The 22,561-nt window shown below is 41.8% G+C and overlaps 2 pseudogenes across 1 annotated transcript in view; both read left to right on the top strand.

Annotated features, from left to right (window-relative positions):
• Positions 1–22,561, top strand: part of LOC145543514 (large ribosomal subunit protein uL30 pseudogene) — a 208,818-nt pseudogene that overhangs the window by 6,319 nt on the left and 179,938 nt on the right. The gene's annotated exons all lie outside the window — the stretch shown is intronic.
• LOC145543511 (olfactory receptor 4D1-like) lies at positions 14,119–16,051 on the top strand (annotated as a pseudogene).

The following is a 22,561-nucleotide window of genomic DNA, read 5'->3' as shown; positions in this document are numbered from 1 at the left end:
GTGAGGACATACACCATAATGAAGTATGGGGGCCATCTTGACTCATGAGGGAGAGGCCAAGGGCACCACAGACTCCCTGAACCAGTGTTTGCTATCAGTGAGCTGTGGGTCTCTGTTGGCTCATTGGCTTTCACTCCTGATTTTTCTTAATTACCTTTTTATCCTTCTCCTTTTCTGAGCTCCCATCTCCTTTTCCCTTATTCTTCTCTTCTTACCCTCTTCACATCTTTAATGATTTTGAAGCTGGGATGGCCTGAATCAAGAACACAGGACACACAGGACACAGGTCCTTAACTGCCCTCTTTAAATCTCTTTTGAAACAAAATGGGGTACGAATAAACAGAGGTGCTTCACTGCTATGTTCATCCTCTTAGCCCTCCCATCTCTCCTTCTCTCTGCTTCCAGAGGGGCCTTCGTCTATAGGTAATTCTTCTATATGACATCCTCTACTGGCTTCTCATGTCCTATAGGATAAAGTCTAAATTATTAATCTGATTCCCTCAAAGCTCTCCAAAGTCCACTTCTTCTGTTCTCCAGCCTTGCTGAGACACTTGAGGTTCCTGGAGTGTATATTGTGCCATTAAGTCTTTGGACCTCTGTTCTCCTTGCCAGAAACACAGCTCTACCTACAAACATAAACTTCCCTTTTGTTCAAATGTCACCTCCTCTGGGAAACCTTCACCTCTCTCCCAAGCATAGTTAGTTGCTCAGACCTTTAACTTTGAGCATTCTCCTAGTAGAGCTATTTCCTCCCTGAGGTACATTTATATGTTTCTGGGTCTGTTTCCCCCATCAGCCTGTGAGTTCCTTGAGAGCAGAATATAAGTCGTATTTTTGTATCCTCAACATTGAACATAGAGGTGTGCCCCCAACTGCTTCTCACTGCTTTTAGCTCTTCAGGAAATTTAATTTCAAATTATTAATACCAAACTTAACAAAATTGGCTGAAAGCCCACAATAGACCAGGTATGATATGCCAAAACAGTAACTCAAGTTGTGATCAATTTGTAAAATAGAAAAAAGAAGAGGATAAACCATCCATAACCCCACATCCCTTAACATATTTGTTGTTAAGATCTGGGTATTTACTATGGATATTTTAGAACAAAACTTTTAAAGTGGTTCCAGTGAGCCTTATTAGCTGTGGTGGCCATGGCTCTTTGCCTGCTGTTTCCATTAAAAGTTTATGGGCCCCAAGAGAGATGGACGAGCCATCTTAGACCTCCCTTGGGTTCTGACCTTCCACTGAGGCACAGTAGTGAGTCAGTTTCCAGGAGGGATTGTCAGTGAAGTTAATAACCTCTCATCTGAATATTATTTTCTGTTTTTCATCTTCTTACAGCAGCATTAGCTTATTTGTTCTCATCTGTAATCCTCATCCTGCCCATTGTTGGTTGAGGGATGGAGACACTCAGCTAGGGGTGATGGAAAGGGCATTGCTGTAGTTGTCCTTGTGTGTAAGACCCAGTTATGCCATTAGCCAGTCATGTGACTTGATGCAGGTTATATCATGTTTCTAGGCCTCAGTTTCTGCATATGTGAAAGTAGAAAGTTGGATTAGGCTTAAGGCTAATTAGGCATAAACCTCTTAAATCTTCATAGAACTTCAAAATTCTATGACTTTACGTCCTGTTCAAGGTTGCATGGCTTGTTTGTGGCAGAACCATGGCAAGAAACCACTTTTGGGTCCCTAGTCCAATGCTTATCGGATCACTCCACAAATAATCTGAGTCCTTCCATGAGAATTTCCTCCAAGATGACTGAGTGCTGTGGCTTCTATCTCCTTCTTCCCTGTCCATTGTTGGGGTAGAAAGACTTGGCAGGAGGGAAGGAAAAAGGGTGGGGATGGGAGGATGGATTTAGAAAAAGAACAAGTCTGGGCTATAAGGAAGCATGATCCAGGGTATTATTGGTGGAAATCTTGGGTGGAAAGTGATCAAATCACTTTTTGGGGAAAGGAATGAAACTTTGTCACATATCCTTAATTTTGAGTAAGGCAGATTTTATTTTATTTTTTTAAATTAATTAATTTTAATTGGAGGCTAATTTCTTTACAATATTATAGTGGTTTTTGCCATACATTGACATGACTCCACCATGGGTGTACATGTGTTCCCCATCCTGAACCCCCCTCCCACCTCCCTCCCCATCCCATCAATTAGGGTCGTCCCAGTGTACCAGCCCTGAGCACCCTGTCTCATGCATCAAACTTGGACTGGTGATCTATTTCACATATGGTAATATACATGTTTCAATGCCATTCTCCCCAATCATCCCACCCTCGCCTTCTCCCACAGAGTCCAAAAGACTGTTCTTTACATCTGTGTCTCTTTTGCTGTCTTGCATATAGGGTCATCGTTACCATCTTTCTAAATTCCAAATATATGCATTAATACACTGTATTGGTGTTTTTCTTTCTGACTTACTTCACTCTGTATAATAGGCTCCAGTTTCATCCACCTCATTAGAACTGATTCAAGTGCATTCTTCTTAATAGCTGAGTAATATTCCATTGTGTATATGTACCACAGCTTCCTTATCCATTGATCTAATGATGGACATCTAGGTTGCTTCCATGTCCTGGCTATTGTAAACAGTGCTGCGATGAACATTGGGGTACACGTGTCTCTTTCAATTCTGGTTTCCTCAGTGTGTATGCCCAGCAGTGGGATTGCTGGGTCATATGGCAGTTCTATTTCCAGCTTTTTGACGAATCTCCACACTGTTCTCCATAGTGGCTGTACTAGTTTGCATTCACACCAACAGTGTAAGAGGATACTCTCTTCTCTGCACCCTATCCAGCATTTATTGTTTGTAGACTTTTTGATAGCAGCCATTCTGATCAGTGTGAGATGGTACATCATTGTGGTTTTGATTTGCATTTCTCTGATAATAAGTGATGTTGAGCATCTTTTCATGTGTTTGTTAGCCATCTGTATGTCTTCTTTGGAGGAATGTCTGTTTAGTTTTTTGGCCCATTTTTTGATTGGGTCGTTTATTTTTCTGGAATTCAGCTGCAGGAGTTGCTTGTATATTTTTGAGATTAATTGTTTGTCTGTTGCTTTGTTTGCTATTATTTTCTCCCATTCTGAAGGCTGTCTTTTCACCTAGCTTATAGTTTCCTTCGTTGTGCAAAAGCTCTTAAGTTTAATTAGGTCCCATTTGTTTATTTTTGCTTTTATTTCCATTCTCTGGGAGGTGGGTCATAGAGGATCCTGCTGTGATTTATGTGGAGAGTGTTTTGCCTATGTTTTCCTCTAGGAGTTTTATAGTTTCTGGTCTTACGTTTAGATCTTTAATCCATTTTGAGTTTATTTTTGTGTATGGTGTTAGAAAGTGTTCTAGTTTCATTCTTTTACAAGTGGTTGACCAGTTTTCACAGCACCACTTGAGTAAGGCAGATTTTAAAACAGTGAAAAAAAAAAATAAAACAGTGAGATAAGAATAGCACTGAGTTCATGAACAGACACAATCTTTGAAAGATAATGTGTGGCAGGGAGATAGGAGAGGCACCTATCCAAGGGCAGATGCAGAAGTTTGGTGAATCTATAAAATAGCCTTGAAGTTAAAGCAGGAACGAGCTGAGCCATTGGATAAGGAAAACTAATCCAAGGCAGTTGCCCAGGGATGCTCAGAGACCTCAGAGCTCCTGAGCTCCCATAAACTCCCATTCTCTACAGCAAGGAGGGACAGTTAAAGCAGAAAAGAGAACAAGCACACACATGCAGGCACAAGGCAATGAGACCCTGGAGAAGTGGGAAGGTGGTGAGTCTAGATCGTCAGACCCAGACACATCATCTCTAAGGTGAACTCTGACCATGCATGAACTCAACCATGATTGTGAACTTTTGTTTTCAGATTGGATATTTTCTATTGCTCTGTCTTCAAGTTCACTGACTCTTCTCTCTGACATCTCCATTAAACCCCTTCAGAGAATTTCTTTTCCATTGTTGTATTTTTCAGTTCTAACATTTCCATTTTTTAAAAAAACAGCTTTCAGGTTTTTGTTGTTGTTGTTGAGAATTGCTATCTTTCCATGTGTTTCAACGGCATTCACTTTTATCGCAGGGAGCCTGGTAATAATAGCTACTTGAAAGAATTTCAGCATCAGCATAACGTTAGAATTGGTCTTTCTTTGTGGTTGTCTTTTCCTTTTAAGTTATTGAAGTCACTCTTTTTTTTTTTTTAAGTTGAAAATTTTGTATTGTATCCTGGAAATACTGTTTTTGTAAGACTTTTAGTCTTGTCAACATCCTCTTCAAAATGTTGATTTTGTTTGTTGTTTGTTTTAGCTGTCTGTCCTGATCTATTGTGAGGTGTGGTTCCAATGCCAGCGGCTATTCAAAGCCTTCACAGTACTATTCAGTCTGCGCCCAGTGGGTACCACCTAGTGACCAGTCTGGGACTTGGATAGCAGTCTGCTATCCAAGCAGAGCGTGCGTGCTAAGTCGCTTCAGTCGTGTCTGACTCTTTGCGACCACATGGACTGCACTACCCTGCGAGGCTCCACTGTCCATGGGGTTCTCTAGACAAGAATACTGGAGTGGGTTGCCATGCCCTCCTCCAGGGGAATCTTCCCTACCTAGGGATGGAACCCACTATGTTTCCTGCATTGGCAGGTGGGTTCTTTACTACTAGCGCCACCTGGGAAACCCAAATTTTATGGTGTATGAATTCTATCTTGAGAGTAAACTTAGTTGATTTATATTCAGAAAGCAATGTGACTGAAAGGACCGCAGATCAGAGGATGGGGTGAGAGATACCTAAACAATTGTACATGTGAAAAAGGCTCCAATATTGTCACCCTACTTATTTAACTTACATGCAGAGTACATCATGAGAAACGCTGGGCTGGATGAAGTGCAACTGGAATCAAGATTGCTGGGAGAAATACCAATAACTTCAGATATGCGGATGACACCACCGTTTATGGCAGAAAGTGAAGAAAAACTAAAGAGCCTCTTGATGAGAGTGAAAAAGTTGGCTTAAAGCTCAACATTCAGAAAACTAAGATCATGGCATCTGGTCCCATCACTTCATGGCAAATAGATGGCGAAACAGTGGAAACAGTGGCTGAATTTATTTTTCTGGGCTCCAAAATCACTGCAGATGGTGATTGCAGCCATGAAATTAAAAGACTCTTACTCCTTGGAAGGAGAGTTATGACCAACCTAGACAGCATATTAAAAAGCAGAGACATCATTTTGCCAACAAAGGTCCATTTAGTCAAGGCTATGGTTTTTCCAGTGGTCATGTATGGATATAAGAGTTGGACTATAAAGAAAGCTGAGTGCCGAAGAATTGATGCTTTTGAACTGTGGTGTTGGAGAAGACTCTTGAGAGTCCCTGAGACTGCAAGGAGATCCAGCCAGTCCATCCTAAAGGAGATCAGTCCTGGGTGTTCATTGACAGGACTGATGTTGAAGCTGAAACTCCAATGCTATGGCCACCTGATGTGAAGAGCTGACTCATTTGAAAAGACCCTGATGCTGGGAAAGATTGAAGGCAGGAGGAGAAGGGGATGACAGAGGATGAGATGGTTGGATGGCATCACTGACTCAATGGACATGGGTTTAGGTGGACTCCAGGAGTTAGTGATGGACAGGGAGACCTGGCGTGCTGTGGTTCATGGGGTCGCAAAGAGTCGGACATGACTGAGTGACTGAACTGAATTGAACTGATAGAGTTTACACTATAGGGCATGACCTGGACCAGATCCTAGGACTTAGCTCACTTTTTCATTGACAGTGGTGGTAGGAGAGGGTAGAGGTCTTGCACTGCCCATGGTGCTGACCTCAAGGAATCTGGTTTTTGTAAACCTCCCTGGGAATTTATTTCCCTTAAGCACTCTTATCCTTCTTCATCTTGGTCCTATGATCAGTGCCCCTGAAGTGTTTTGCCCCAAGACAGTTTCTCAGTGATAATGTACATATGATGCAACAGCTCACATTCTTTTTAATAACTCCCGTTGCTCTTGCCCTCAACAGCCTGAGCCTAGCTTTATTTCATGAATTAAGCTTGAGTTTTGTCCTCTGAGGATTGTCCTTCCCCTTAAGACCAATCCTATATGTGTTTCTGATCTAAGAGAGGCCAGGAGATAAATAGAGCTACAGGAAAAGGGTGGCCTGGATAACGGGAAGCTCTAAGTCTCCTTGGTCTCCTTGGGCTGGAGGTAGGTTATGGCCCCAGGGTCCTTCCCATGGACAAGTCAGCACTGAGAAGGTTCCTGCCAAAGCCTATTGTAACATAAGCATGGTGTGGAGGGAAGCCATGGAGATGTCTTTGGGCAAGGATGCTGGGGAATGGGATTTGGGGAGCAGTTGATTTTATTTGGGAGTAGAACTTCTGTCTGTACCAGTTTGTGTGTTGGGTGAAATTTAGGACAGGGTGTGTGTGGGGGGAGCAGTATATAGATTCCAATGGTTTCTCCTCCACCTCCCACACATGTGCTACAGCTCCTTCCCACACCAAAGAGAAAACAAACCAGGCTTTTCTCTCTTCCTTCCCACCCTCAAATGTTTCCCTTTTAAGCCTATTTTCCTCCTCCTCATCCTACTGGCTGCCTCTCCCACTCCAGGTTTTCATTTCCTTCTTTACTGCTATTCCTCCATCTTTTCCTTTCTCTTACATCTTGTATCTAATAAAAACTCTTAGTGTTCCCAAGATGACCACAGAGTAGGTTCATCCCCATTTTTGGAACCACTTATTTCTCCTTCCCTTCTCTCTTTTAGTCCTGTGTAAACTAATTTCCCAAGAGCAAGACAGATGGGAGATAGGGATTGAGCAACCATGGAAAAGGGTCTGAAATTTTTACCTTACCCGACTCATGACCATGCCCCTCCTTCTTGTCTCTTTACTTGATTTCCCATCTAGAATCCCTCTAAATCTCTTTCTAGGATGCAGGTGGAAGAATCATTTCCAAAGATTATTTATGAGTTTGTAGAGAATCCTGGCCATGCTGAGATGATACTTCCAGGCTTGTAAACCTGGTGGTGCTGGGAACTTGGATGCTTGGATTCTTTTCCAGGTTCCTTAAATTGAATCCCTTTGTTCAGTGGCTACTCTTTCTCCTCTCACCTCTCACAGAGGTCAGCCCATATGAGCACTCCACCCAACATCAAGCAATCAAGCGTTCTTTGGGGACCGTCTATGAGAAAGTTCTTCTGTGCCTAAGAACCGTATGGCATTCAACATGTTAGACTTGCAGTGAAATTACAAACATACCTGAGATGACAGAAGCATTCTAGTGGAAAAATACCAGTATATGGCAATGCATGGAAGAGCTAATTACACTTGGGAATTGAAGGAGAGGTCAAGTTCAGACAGGGAACAGGATGGGAAGGCAATCCAGGTAGGGCACTAGCCTGATGGAAAACACTGAGGTCTGAGGAACCAAGAAGATCAGGTTCTTTGAAGCCAAGGGGTTTCTTAGAGGGAAGCAAGCAAGAAGAGAGGAATAGTTAAGGATGCGGATTTGTTCAGAGTTCCAGCTCTGTTGCTTATTCTCTGTGTCACATGGGACAACTTATTTAACCTCTTTAAGCCTCAGTTTACTTATCTGTAAAGTGGGGATAATTAATAGTACTTATTATAATTTTTAAGCATGATAACGATATATGAGAATTAAGCGGGATAATGCTTATAAAATGTTTAGCATAGTGCCTAGCACATAATAAACATACAGTAAATGTTTACAATTATGGCCACTACTGCTACAATGAATGTTTACTGTTTTTTACTACTATTAAGTGGCATTTGGGTCTGGAAAGAAAGGTAGCAGCCAGTTTGTATGGAAGCCCCTGAAAATCCACTGGAAAACTAGAAATTTTTTCTTGTAGACAATGAAGAACCATGGAAATGCTTTTGAGAAAACTTTGAAAGAGAGGGAAAATGTCTTTCAGGAAGTCAACTTATTTATAACGTTGCACACATGCATTTCTTTGATAAAAACATAGAAAAGTGTGATAGTTGTCAACTTACTATGGGTAAAGACAAAAATAGGTATAATAAAGCTATGCCATCGGCATTTGAGAAATCAGTGAACAGGTGAGAGAGTTGAGGGTGAAGGGTTAGGGATCAGGGACTTTCTCAGAGAGGCCAAACCATGTTATTTAAGCTGCTGCCTACCCAGTCTGACTTTGACACCATGTGGAGGAGCAAAGACACAAAGCTAGACTAAAGCATATTGCCCTTTGTTGGTGTGGCTCTGACAAAGCCTTAGGAAGTACTATTGTGCTCTTGCCTATCTCAGGGCTTCCTGCCCTACTGTGCTAGGATAAGCCCATTTTTACCCTGTTTCTTCATATCATTTCCCTCCCAAGGTCTTGCAGGGGTCTCGGTGGCCCACGAGGATGCTTTTCCAGTGGTCCTATGCTGAGAGTCAATGTAGCCACAGAATGAACAAAATGCATCTTCCTGAAACAACATTTTTAAAAAATTTTGTTTATTTATTTTAATTAGAGGATAATTACTTTACAATATTGTGATGGTTTTTGCCATACATCAACACGAATTAACCACAGGTATACATGTGTCCCCTGCATCCTGAATCTCCCCCCACCTCCCACCCCACCCCATCCCTCTGGGTTGTCCCAGAGCACCAGCTTTGGGTGCCCTGCTTCATACATTGAATTTGCACTGGTCATCTGCTTTACATATGGTAATGTATATGTTCCTGAAACATTTTTATACAAATATTTGAGGATAAAAGTGAGTTTGAGATGAGATAAACATGGAAATATCTTGAATACTATTATACCTCACAGATAATTTTATTTATTTATTTTTTAAAAAAATAAATTTATTTATTTTAGTTGGGGGCTAATTACTTTACAATATTGTAATAGTTTTTGCCATACATTGACATGAATCAGCCTTGGGTCCACATGTGTTCCCCTTCCCGGACCCCCCACCCACCTCCCTCCCCATCCCATCCCTCTGGGTCATCCCATTGCCCGGCCCGGCCCTGAGCATTTGTCTCATGCATCGAACGTGGAATGGCGTTCTGTTTCACATATGATAATATACATGTTTCAATGCTATTCTCCCAGAACGTCCCACCCTCACCTTCTCCCTCAGAGTCCATAAGACTGTTCTATGCATCTGTGTCCCTTATTCTGTCTCGCATATAGGGTTATCGTTACCATCTTTCAAATTCCATGTATATGCATTAGTATACTGTATTGGTGTTTTTCTTTCTGGCTTACTTCACTCTGTATAATGGGCTCCAGCTTCATCCATCTCAATAGAACCGCACAGATAATTTTAGAGAGAAGTCTGTTTTATATTCGTCTACAGGTTAATAGAAATATTTTCACATATATTCATTAAATTCCCTTGTAAAATGAACATCAGTGCATTTGCTGCTGCTCTTCCCATATTTCAGGAGGGGATCAGGCAGGAGAGATCTTTCTATGTTCTATTTTCTTCACAAGATGGAGCCTCAGGGCAAAATTTCCTGAAAGATTAGAGAAAAAAATTCTGGAAAAGTGTAATCCAAGGAAATGAATTTATTTATTTATTTGGCTGCATTGGGTCTTAGTTGTGGCACAAGAACACTCTAGTTGTGGTGCAAGGATTCTCTAGTTGAGTGCCTGGGCTTAGTTGCTCTGCAGCATGTGAGATCTTAGTTCCCCAGCCAGGAATCGAACCTACATTCACTGCATTGCAAGGCATATTCTTAGCCACTGGACCACCAGGGAAGTCCCCAAGGGGAATAGATTTAACACCAAAGAACTCAGTTTATTTTTCAAATAGGTGTCTTCTAGAACTTTAACTTACTGAACTAAAGAAATGTTTCTTCCCCATTTTATATTTTCTTTCTTTCTTTTTTTAGGTATCAATAACCAAATTTTAATGAAATAACACTTGTATTTGACCAACGTTTTTTTCTAGGTCAATTTAGTAATGGTTCAACAAATAAACAGCTCATTTAAAATGGATGTACAGTATTACTACAGAGTAAAGAAGTATTGACATAATATTGAAGAACATTCACTTTTCAATCACATGAATACAAACCTTAACAGGTATGAGTTTGGTAACATTCATTATGATCCTGACCTCTCTGATAGCACTCTCTTGAGTATAAAATGTGAAGAGTTCTACTCCTCTGTGACATTATAAAGACAAAGGTCTACAAAGCCCTTGACAAAAGTGGGCATGTTATGAAAGCTCAGTAAACAGAAACAATTAGGGCTTCCCTGATAGCTCAGCTGGTAAATAATCCACCTGCAATGCAGGAGACCCTGGTTTGATTCCTGGGTCGGGAAGGTCCCCTGGAGAAGGAAATGGCTACCCACTCCAGTATTCTGGTCTGGAGAATTCCATGGACTGTATAGTCCATGGGGTTGCAAAGAATCAGACACTACTGAGCAACTTTCACTGGGGGATTAATTATTGTAGATTCTTCTGTTTCTTCTGTAGTTAGGTTTTAGATTATTTCCTGTTTTTCTTCTAGAAATAACAGTGAACTGTACATCTATTTCCATAAGTGTTTGTTTACATTTTTGGTATTTTTACAGGTTCAAGTTCCTGAAGTCACAACAGATTTTGTATATATTAAAAATCCAGAAGTAGATTGACAAATTGCATTCTAGATAAGTGATATTAATTTATACTTTTTCCACTAGGCTGTGTGAAAGCCTATCTCAATAAGCCTTTGTAAGTAAATTTTTTAAAACGTTGATTTAAGTTTAGATTTCTTTGATTGCTAGAGAATCTGCATTATTTATTTTTAATATATTGGTCAGTGACATTTCATCCTTTTTTTCCTTTGTCCTTTTTCTAGTAGAGTATTATTTACAAGTATATATATTTTGAATGTTCTTGACCATTGTGATTTCCTGTTTGTATTTATTAATCAAATATCATTTACCAGTTTTATTGTCTTTTTGGATGCCTGAGGTCTTCTGTTGGCATTCAGTAGCTGTTCTGTGTGAATCGTTCCACTTGTAGATATATTTTCAATATTTTTGTGGGAGAAGATGAACTCCACATCCTACTCCTCCACCATCTTGATCCTCCTCCCTCCCCTATCCTATTTTTCTATAATATTTTGGTCTTACAAAGCTTTACAAGCCACAAAATTTGACTTCCAAAGATTATCTAGAGATATGTGTTTAATAGAAAATTCACATAAGTTTTAAAATATAACACAGGAGGATTTAAGGAGATTTTACACTTGTCCTGGGCTGCTTTGAGTTATCCCACAGATGGCCCCATGACAACAAACACCACTTGAGAACTATTTACGTGGGAAGGTTTGAGAAACTCTAATAATCCCAGCTTCATTATGGCCAAAATCAACTGCTTAATTTTCTTTACCTTTTCCTCTGAATTTGTACATGTCAATTTCTTCTAGTACACATCTCTCTTTCTTTAGCAAATGAAACATGGGAAGCCCATCAAATGTACACCATAAAGAACATCTACCTGTTTATCTAACATCATTAATCATTAATCTCAATATCTTCTCAGGATTTATGCACCTAGGTTGATAATGTTTGTGGTCATAGGTACTTGGTGACATGTGTATCAATCCATTGATTGGTTCAACTATATTTGTGAAGCCTGTGGTTCACAGACACAGCAAGCGTGAATCAGACATGACCTATGGACAAGGACAGCATTGTACAATTAATGTAATGTATTCAGTTCAGTTCAGTTCAGTTCAGTCGCTAGTCGTGTCAGACTCTTTGCGACCCCATGAATCGCAGCATACCAGGCCTCCCTGTCCATCACCAACTCCCGGAGTTTACCCAAACTCATGTCCATCGAGTCGGTGATGCCATCCAACCATCTCATCCTCTGTCATCCCCTTCTCCTCTTGCCCCTAATCCTTCCCAGCATTAGGGTCTTTTCCATTGAGTCAACTCTTCGCATGAGGTGGCCAAAGTATTGGAGTTTCAGCTTCAACATCAGTCCTTCTAATGAACACCCAGGACTGATCTCCTTTAGGATGGACTGGTTGGATCTCCTTGCAGTCCAAGGGACTCTCAAGAGTCTTCTCCAACACCACAGTTCAAAAACATCAATTCTTTGGCGCTCAGCTTTTTTCACCGTCCAACTCTCACATCCATACATGACCACTGGAAAAACCATAGCCTTGACTAGACGGACCTTTGTTGGCAAAGTAATGTCTCTGCTTTTAAAAATGCTATCTAGGTTGGTCATAACCTTCCTTCCAAGGAGTAAGCGTCTTTTAATTTCATGGCTGTAATCACCATCTGCAGTGATTTTGGAGCCCCCAAAATAAAGTCTGACACTGTTTCCACTGTTTCCCCATCTATTTCCCATGAAGTGATGGGACCAGATGCTATGATCTTAGTTTTTTGAACGTTGAGCTTTAAGCCAACTTTTTTACTCTCCTCTTTCACTTTCATCAAGAGGCTCTTTAGTTCTTCTTCACTTTCTGCCATAAGGGTGTTGTCATCTGCATATCTGAGGTTATTGATATTTCTCCCGGCAATCTTGATTCCAGCTTGTTTTTCTTCCAGCCCAGCGTTTCTCATGATGTACTCTGCATATAAGTTAAATAAGCAGCGTGACAATATACAGCCTTGACGTACTCCTTTTCCTATTTGGAACCAGTCTGTTGTTCTATGTCCAGTTCTAACTGTTGCTTCTTGACCTGCATACAGGTTTCTCAAGAGACAGGTCAGATGGTCTGATAGTCCCAGTTCCTCAGTTTATTGTGATCCACACAGTCAAAGGCTTTGGCATAGTCAATAAAGCAGAAATAGATGTTTTTCTGGAACTCTCTTGCTTTTTTGATGATCCAGCAGATGTTGGCAATTTGATCTCTGGTTCCTCTGCCTTTTCTAAAACCAGCTTGAACATCTGGAATTTCACGGTTCACGTATTGCTGAAGCCTGGCTTGGAGAATTTTGAGCATTACTTTACTAGCATGTGAGATGAGTGCAATTGTACGGTAGTTTGAGCATTCTTTGGCATTGCCTTTCTTTGGAATTGGAATGAAAACTGACCTTTTCCAGTCCTGTGGCCACTGCTGAGTTTTCCAAATTTGCTGGCATATCGAGTGCAGCACTTTCACAGCATCACCTTTGAGGATTTGAAATAGCTCAACTGGAATTCCATCACCTCCACTAGCTTTGTTCGTAGTGATGCTTTCTAAGGCCCACTTGACTTCACATTCCAGGATGTCTGGCTCTAGGTGAGTGATCACACCATCGTGATTATCTGGGTCATGAAGATCTTTTTTGTACAGTTCTTCTGTGTATTCTTGCCACCTCTTCTTAATATCTTCTGCTTCTGTTAGGTCCATACCATTTCTGTCCTTTATCGAGCCCATCTTTGCATGAAATGTTCCCTTGGTATCTCTAATTTTCTTGAAGAGATCTCTAGTTTTTCCCAATCTGTTGTTTTCCTCTATTTCTTTGTATTGATCGCTGAGGAAGGCTTTCTTATGTCTCCTTGCTATTCTTTGGAACTCTGCATTCAGATGGGAATATCTTTCCTTTTCTCCTTTGCTTTTCACTTCTCTTCTTTTCCCAGCTATTTGTAAGGCCTCCTCAGACAGCCATTTTGCTTTTTTGCATTTCTTTTCCATGGGGATGGTCTTGATCCCTGTCTCCTGTACAATGTCACGAACCTCTCTGTCCATAGTTCATCAGGCACTCTGTCCATCAGATCTAGTCCCTTAAATCTATTTGTCATTTCCACTGTATAATCATAAGGGATTTGATTCAGGTCATACCTGAATAGTCTAGTGGTTTTCCCTACTTTCTTCAATTTAAGTCTGAATTTGGCAATAAGGAGTTCATGATCTGAGCCACAGTCTGCTCCCGGTCTTGTTTTTGCTGACTGTATAGAGCTTCTCCATCTTTGGCTGCAAAGAATATAATCAATCTGCTTTCGGTGTTGACCATCTATAATGCATTAATGCTTGTAATACAATGTAGAGTGTGGTTAGGGAGATGAGTGTGAAAGCCTTGAAATATATATTTATCTCCTTGGAAGACTCTTCTAAGTTCCACTTGGGAGTGGTACTCAACAGTGACTTTGATCAACTCAATCCTGACTCTCCAAAGGAGAATGATTGAATTGTAATGGTTTTCATTTTGCATGGTTTCTCTGAAGGCATGTGGGGAAGGGCCCATGGAAACATAGAACATCATACAGGTGTCAGAGTTTGTCCTCTTGGGGTTCTCACAGATGGAGGAGTTCCAGAAATTTCTGTTGGTGGTGTTCCCATTTGTCTATGTAATCACCAGTGTGGGACCCCTCCTCATCATGGTCACAGTGACTATTGACTCTCAGCTCCACATAACCATGTATTTTCTTCTCTGAAATCAGTCTGTCATCAACATCTGCTATTCTATAGTCACTTTCCCAAAGATGCTGGTGGACTTCTTGCATGACACCAAGACCATCTCCTACCAGGGCTGCATGGCCCAGATCTTCTTCTTCCACTTTCAGCGAGGTGGGACTGTCTCCTTCCTCCCAGTGTTAGCCTGTGACCACTACATAGCCATCTCCCAGCCCCTCCATCAGGTCACCATCATGAACACTCGAGTGCCTGTGGGTCTAGAGGTGGCTGCCTGGGTAGGGGGCTTTGTCCACTCCATTGTCCAGCTGGCTCTGATGCTCCCATTACCTTTCCGTGGCCCCAACATCCTAGATAACTTATACTCTGACATTCCACAAGTACTGAGACTTGCCTGCATGGACACCTCCCTCCTGGAATTCCTTATGATCTCCAACAGTGGGATGCTGGTCCTCATCTGGTTCTTGCTCCTTCTGATCTCTTACACTGTCATCCTAGTAATGCTGAGGTCCCACTCTGGGCAGGTGAGGAGGAAGGCAGCTTCCACCTGTACCACCCACATCATTGTAGTGTCTCTGAGCTTTATTCCCTGTATCTATATCTATGCCCGACCCTTCACTCCCTTCTCCATGGACAAGGCTGCATCCACCAGCTACAGGGTCTTGATCCCTGTGCTCAACTGCCGGAGTCCCACTCCAGCTGGTCCAGAGGTCCCCAAGGGATGAACGGCATTGGCGAAAGGAAAAGAAAGGAGACAGAGAGTTTTTTGATGGCCCAAAGACCACATTCTTTATTGCTTTAGTCTCTCTCTATATAGCACATGATCTTCTACGTAATGATTCTTACAATATTTTTCCATTCAGATCAACATCCCCTGATTCTAAGATGTGTTAAAAGTTTTTTCTTAGTCTATTGTCACATTTTGGTTACATGTTTACCCCGAAACCTATTTTATTTTTATTTTACTAAAACGTAATCTATAAATCATCTTATTCCATCTGCTTATTTTGTACAGCCTGCTACTACAGTGAGTTCAGCGTCTTGCTTCAATGACTAAAAACTATAGCGATGGCTAAGGGCAAAGTTTTTCATAGTACAGCCATTGTCAGTGGTGGCTTGTTTACCATCTACCCACATACCACAAGACTATTTCTGGCAGGGGGAAGTCTTTTGCAGTTTACCTAGAAACTATTTACAATACAATTTATATATATCTTTTCCATTTATGCTTAGATTCTGAGGGGAAAGGGCAATTGGCTTAGTTTCTGTAATTTTCTCTGATGCATGATCCAGGTTTTCCAGTCATCAATAACAATTTCCTCATGAGGCCAGCTCACAATAGGCTTAGGGCTTGTTTTCCAAATGATCATGGCCTTATTCCCTGGCCGAGTGTTAGGGACCCACCAGCCAGGGGCCTCAGTAGGTTTAATCATTTTTGGAATGTTTCTCTGGGGCAAGGGATCATTTTTCTTTTTATTGGACTCTCATGATCTCATCATGGAAGCCCCTACAACTCCAGCCAGCAAAGAATGAAACAGAGTTAGCCACAACAAAAGCATAGAAACAGGAAGGAGGGAAGGTTCCGATCCTGGAGAGAAACGCTTTGCAGTTTCTTCTTGATTGGTGCCGTGACTTTGTCACCCGGAAGTAGTTCCAGAACGGCTCCCAACACTCAACCTCATCATCTACACCCTGAGGAACCAGGAGATGAAGGCAGCCATCAAGAGATTAGGCAAGTGCCTAGTGATTTCCAGGAAAGAGTGAACTTAAAATAGGTAATTTGAATGACAAATCTCTCTGAACCTTTGTTTTCCCATGTAAGAAGTGGAGGAAAGTCTCTATGGAGTGTGGCAGTTGAGATTAAACTAATATTTCTATGTACCTACTCCTGTGTCAGATATTATATTAGGCACTTCTGTATTTTGTCTCATTCTCACAAAACTGACAGTGAATATGTTATCATATTAAACAGTCAAACAAGCCAGAAAACTAGGAGAAAAGTGACTTGCTCAACGATGAAGAGCAAGTGAGGGGCAGAGCTTGGCCAGGAGATGGTTCCTCTGACTCCAAGGTTCGAGGCAGGAGGTATGGATGGAATTTGAAACTCAGAGTCTCAAATAATCACAAGGGAAAACTTAAGAGAGTTCCTCATCTGTGGATGAATATCTGTGATGAATGCTCAACACTTTATTTATTTATTTTTTTCAGCCTCTATTAGGACTTTAGTAATATTGGGCTGGCCAAAATATTAGTTGGATTTTTGTATCCCCTCTCTCTTGAACTTCCCTCCTATCCACTCCCATCCCACCCCTCTAGGTCACAGAGCACTTGAGCTGAGCTCCCTGTGCTACACAGCAGCCTCACACTAGCTATCTATTTTACATACAATAGTGTATATTTGTCAATTCTACTCTCCCAGTTCTTCTGCTCCCCTTCCCCACTGTGTACACATGTCTGTTCTCTATGTCTGTGTCTCTATACCTGCCCTGTAAACAGGCTCATCTGTACTATCTTTCTAGATTCCACACATATGCATTAATGAATGACATTTGTTTTTCTCTTTCTGACTTACTTTACTCTGTATGACAGACTTTATGTCCACCCATTCACATCACTACAAATGACCCAATTTCATTCCTTTTTATGGCTCAGTAATATTCCATTGTATATATATACTATGGTACCATTTTTATAAGGCTCAAAAACAAACCAAGTACTGCTTAAAGATATAGAGATAAACCATTTTTAAATGGTGCAATGATGAACACAAGTTTTAGAATCTTCCTTATCACAGGTCAACCAATCAGGAGGAAACATCTAGGTTTCAAAGGTATTGGTCTGGTTTTTAAGAGATGGTTCTCAGATGTGTCTTTTGTAATTATGTTTGATAACCAACATAGACACTGGCTATATTTTTTTCCATTATATAGAAAGTATTTTGTTAAATATTTTAGACACAAACCAAGAAAAAGTTAGTTTCTATAATATCTTATCAAATGAGCTTTTTGGCCAACCCAGTAGATTTTGTTTTTACAATACTAGGCAAAGGAAGTGTTCCTCAAGCCAAACACAACATCCATTTCCCTAAAATATTCAGGTGAAGGAGGCACAACTTCTTTATATAAAATGCATTTAAACGGTCCAACTTTAATAATCCTATCAATCCTTACATTTTAATGTTCTCTCAATCTAATTATAGCCTGCACTTTCATCTCAACTCTGGAACAATCACATTTCTTTCTACTCCCTGTTCTCTGCCTCCTTCCTCACTGTGGTATTTTGGAAGTGGTCTCACTTTTAACGTTTTCTAACTATTTCCCGTGTGAGTACTTTCCTTCTGGATTTTTTTCTTTTCTACAAAAACTCCTCTGAAAGCTATTCTAGTTTCCCAGCCTAATCTTCACATCACTTGCATAATATGGCTGAGGAAGATCCTGTAGTATGATTGAGGATCCAAGGCCAGAGAGGGCAAAGCCATGTCTATTAGTGGTCCTGATTTGAGATATGGGTTCAATCCAAGGCTGCCACCTCACAGGTTTTTGCCTTTCTCTTTGACTTCCTGCCTTGGAATGAGGCCTCCTTGAGGGTGGGGCCATGCTTTATTTACTTTTAAATTTGCTCAACACGTTGAACAGTATCCTATCTAGAGAGGCATTTCTACTTTTTCTTGCACCCTGTTCTTTCCCTGTCAAGTTCAAATCTACTTTTCATTTATCTTTGTATAACTTATATATATTTACTCTGTCTCTTTTGAGGTATGCTTCCTTTGTGAGAATCTTGGGCCATGTATAATGTTGATCTGAAGTTAAGAAGATAATGCAGAGTTTTTTTGTTTCTTCTTCCCTCCCAGCAGCCATCCCATCCAGGAAATAAAAGTTACAGGCTCTTCAAGCTGTCACGGCAGCTCTGAGTTCATTCTTTCTCCACCTCTACCTCCCTGCCCCATTTCACACATTTCTCCCCATTCACACTGGGTATTTGGAGATGAGGGGAGAGAAAATGGACTGTGTCATGTTTAATCTGAGTGTCCCTCAGAACAGCATTTTCCCTTCTACACTGAAGTCCTTCAACTATCTGATGATACTTTTCTCATCCTCTAATTTTTCTCTTCTCTAGATGCAACATCTACATTCCTTTAATTGTTCCTATATTGACAAATTTCCTGATTCCATTGTCCTGGCCATCTCCTCTGTTGCTTAATTGCTCAGTCCTGTCCAACTCCTTGTGACCGTATGGACGGCAGCACACCAGGCTTCCCTGTCCTTCACTCTCTCCCAGAGTTGCTCACACTCATGTCCATTGAGTCGATGATGTTATCCAACCATCTCTTCCTCTTCCACCCCTTCTCCTTTTGCCTTTGATTTTCCCCAGCATCAGAGTCTTTTCCAATGAGTCAGCTCTTCACATCAGTGGCCAAAGTATTGGAGCTTCAGCTTCAGCACAGTCCTTCCAATGAATATTTATGGTTGATTTCCTTTAGGATTGACTGGTTTGATCTCCTTGCTGTCCAAGGAACTCTCAAGAGTCTTCTTCAGCAACACAGTTCAAAAGCATCAATTCCTTGGCATTCAGTCTTCTTTATAGTCCAGCTCTCACATCTGTACATGATTACTGGGAAAGCCATAGCTTTGACTATCCACACCTTTGTTAGCAAAATGATGTCTCTGCTTTGTAATATGCTATCTATGTTTGTCATAGATATGTTTCCTTCCAAGGACCAAGCATTTTTTAATTTCATGGCTGCAATCACCATCTGCAGTGATTTTGGAGTCTAAGAAAATAAAATCTGTCTTGGAGAGTACAGTGGGACAATTACAGGCTGTGAGGCTATGGGACTCAGATCCCCCCAGGTCTTCCTCCTCTTGTGATGGTTTAGTCACTAAGTTGTGTCAGACGCTTGTGACCCCATGGCCTGTAGCCTGCCAGGTTCCTCTGTCCATGGGATTTCCCAGTCAAGAATACTGGAGTGGGTTGCCATTTCCTTTTTCAGGGGATCTTCCCAACACAGGGTTTGAATCTATTGCAGGTGGATTCCTTATTGACTGAGCCACCAAGAAAGCCCCTTGGAGATCACTCAACCTCAAGATTTTTGGCTGCAAATTTTACATAATATTCACCTCAAAGCGTGGTGTGTACCAATGAGGTAAATGTAAAACACCCAGCACAGCACTTAACAAATATTAATAGTAAATGTTCAATTAATATTAGTTTTTCACACATTACCATTCACCATTTAAAATAACTCCCATCAATATTTTAATATTAAGCCAAGATAGTTAGGCATCTGGTTCCTCAGGATCTGAACAATCAAGTCAAGAAATTCCTTTCAGTTGTTTGGTTTACATGATTAGTGAAAGCAGCTCTCTTAACAGTTGTTGAGAGAAGGCTATATATGATTCTACTGGAATAATTATGGTCCAGAGAATAATTCACTTGTTCTCACCTCATTGGGTTTCTGTGGTGGCTCAGTGATATTGAATCCACTTGCCAGTGGAGGAGACACAGGAGACTTGGGTCCAATCGATGGGTCAGGAATTTCCCTGGAGAAAGAAATGGCAACCCACTCCAGTATTCTTGTCTGGGAAATCCCATGGACAGAGCAGAGGAGCCTGGCAGGCTACAGTTCATGAGATCGCAAAAGGGTCAAACATGACTTAGGAACTTAACAACAACAAACAGCCTCATTAATCCCTTGATCTTGCCATTCCACTTGTACTAATAATCAAGCTTAGGGGTAATTTAAATGTAAGGAGAGAAATAACCTCAGTAACTTTACCTGTGAAATTTACTTCACATACAATCCATTAAAAGTGTTGTATCAGTCAGAATTCCACCAGAGAAACAGGACTAGTATGATATAGAAATGTTGGGGAGGGAGAAATTTTACTTTATTAAGTTATTCTCGCTGGTCTAAGAATGAAAATGACATGAGACAGATTAACAGAAGAAAATAAAAGTTTGAGAACATGTATACATGGGAGAGATCCAGGCAAACTGAGTAACTCAACAAAATAGCTGGAACCTTCACTTAAATACTATCTTGAGCTAAAGACAAAAGAAGGTGTTGGAGGGAGGAGTATGGGACTCTGAAAGGGAGAAAGACAGTTTGCATGGAGATGGAAAAGAAAGTGTTTGGTAAATAAATGCTTGCTAGGCCATGTGGAGACAATGGAACAGAGTGGACGCTATCTAGGCCTGCCCCCGCCCCCCCGCCCACTCAATATTTAGCCCACATTATTTGCAGGTGTTTCTGCTGATATCTCCATTCAGGGAACAGGTCCTCCATCTAAATTTGTTTTGAGATTAAAGAGGAAGGTCAAAGTTTCTTCCTGAGTCTTTTGGGTTTATCGTTTTAACCTCAAAATAATCCACATGCTGAGGAGACAGAGAGAGATAGAGATAGGGGACAGAGAGAGAGAGAAAGATTCATTGCAAGGAATTCCTTTCTGATTGTGAGACTGGTGAGGTAAGCATGAAATCTGTAGAGCAGGCCAACAGAAGAGCAGGCTGAAACTCTTAGGTATGAAGCTACAGTCCAGGATTTCATCTTTCTTAAGAAAACCTTGGTCCTGCTCTTAAGGTCTTTTAACTTATCGAGTCAGGTACATGCAGATTAGCTAGGATGATCTTCTTAAAATTACCTGATTATAAAAAAGTAAAAATAGAGAATAAGATGGTGGAGGAATAGGTGTACGTGGAGTACTTCTCTTTCCATGGATACATCAGGAATACACCTTCAGACACAGAAATGCATACAGAACACCAGCTGAGGGCGGACAGGAGTACCTGATTAGCGGAAAAGAATATATAGAACCACGCAAAACTAGGTAGGATGAAGGAACCAGAGGGAAAAACAGGAGTGTTAGTAGGACTGGACCTGCCCTTGGCAGATGGGAGAACTCCGATCCCCACATCAGGGCAACTGTCTGAGTCAGAGGAGAAACATTTAAGGCTGAAAGTGAAACAGCTAATCTGCAGCAAACTAAAGGGAATGAGAATCAGAGAGTCCTTGCTGCAGCCATACATACCCTGGACAGGGACGCAGGTCCCATGGAAGATGCAGCGGCTGGGAGCTGGAGTTGAGGGATTGTGGAGCAATCCCAGGGCAAGGGCTGCTGTTGACTGCAGAGAGATGGATGGAGGGGATGTGTGGGAGGAGACTGTGGTGGGAAATGCCTGTGGAGGAAAGACAGGCAGCCACTGAAGCAAGCCGATACTGCTGAGTCACACGTAGGGGGTGGAGCCATCACCATAGCCTCTCTCTCCCGACACGCCAGCTATGGCAGCTGAACAATAGAGAGGCTGGCCAATCAAACACCTGACACAGGAAACTACGGAGAAGGACCCCAGCCAGGGTGCCCCTTTAAGTGTCTGATGCACCAATCTACAGAGTAGGACACCAGCAAGGGGTGGGGGTCTCTTTAGTGCCTGATGCACCAAACAACAGAGAAGGACTCTGGGCAAGGGAGCCCTCTAAGTGCCTGAATGAGTGGAGCTACAGAGAAAGACTGGCCAAGGAGGCCTTCTGATCACCAGCTACAAGAGGCTCAAAAAAGGACTCTGATAGGGCCATAACTCCTGCAGAGGAAGCAGTCTGTGTCCCTGTACACTTGGCGCTGCCAGGGTCACCAGAAGCCAAACAGCTGCGCCACCTTCACGCTCAACTCTCACTGGGGCAGAGCTGCCACAGGCAGAAAAAGTCTTCCGTCTATACGGGCAGGGTCGCTTCGGTAGTGTCCGCCTCTTTGTGACCCCGTAGACTGTGGCCAGCTAGGCTTCTCTGTCAGGGAGGGGGATTATCCAGGCAAGAATACTGGAACATATTGGCCAATACTGGTTGCCACACCCTTCTAGAGCACTATATCCCCTTCTGCCCTAGCCGCCAACTCCCCTGATGCTGCCAGAACCCCTGAGACCCAAGCAGCTGCACCGCCTCCACACCTGGCCCTCACAGGGGCAAACCCAAGTCCTCCAGGGCAGCCTCAGGAGCTAAACCCCAATGGATGACCCACGTGCAGAGGAGGAAATAAAACCACAATTGAAACCCAGGGGCAGTGTGTCTAAGGAAGAAGACCCAAAATCTTCCCACCAGCTGTACAAGCTGCAGATTAAATCCACGTAATCAACTAGGCAGACTGTGTCTATGAAATATGTAAAAGGGCATTGAGAGCTTCCACAAAAGAAAGCACACTAGTTAACTGTGGACATTGTTGGCAAGAACACACAGGAGAAAGACCAGATTAGAATCTGAGCTGCCCCCACAGCAGGTACCGA

This window comes from Giraffa tippelskirchi, chromosome 3 (assembly GCF_054371585.1).
Source record: "Giraffa tippelskirchi isolate mGirTip1 chromosome 3, T2T-mGirTip1v1.2.pri, whole genome shotgun sequence".
Classification (NCBI taxonomy): domain Eukaryota; kingdom Metazoa; phylum Chordata; class Mammalia; order Artiodactyla; family Giraffidae; genus Giraffa; species Giraffa tippelskirchi.
Note: the sequence above shows the minus strand (reverse complement) of the source record. Positions and strands in the feature narration are given on the sequence as shown.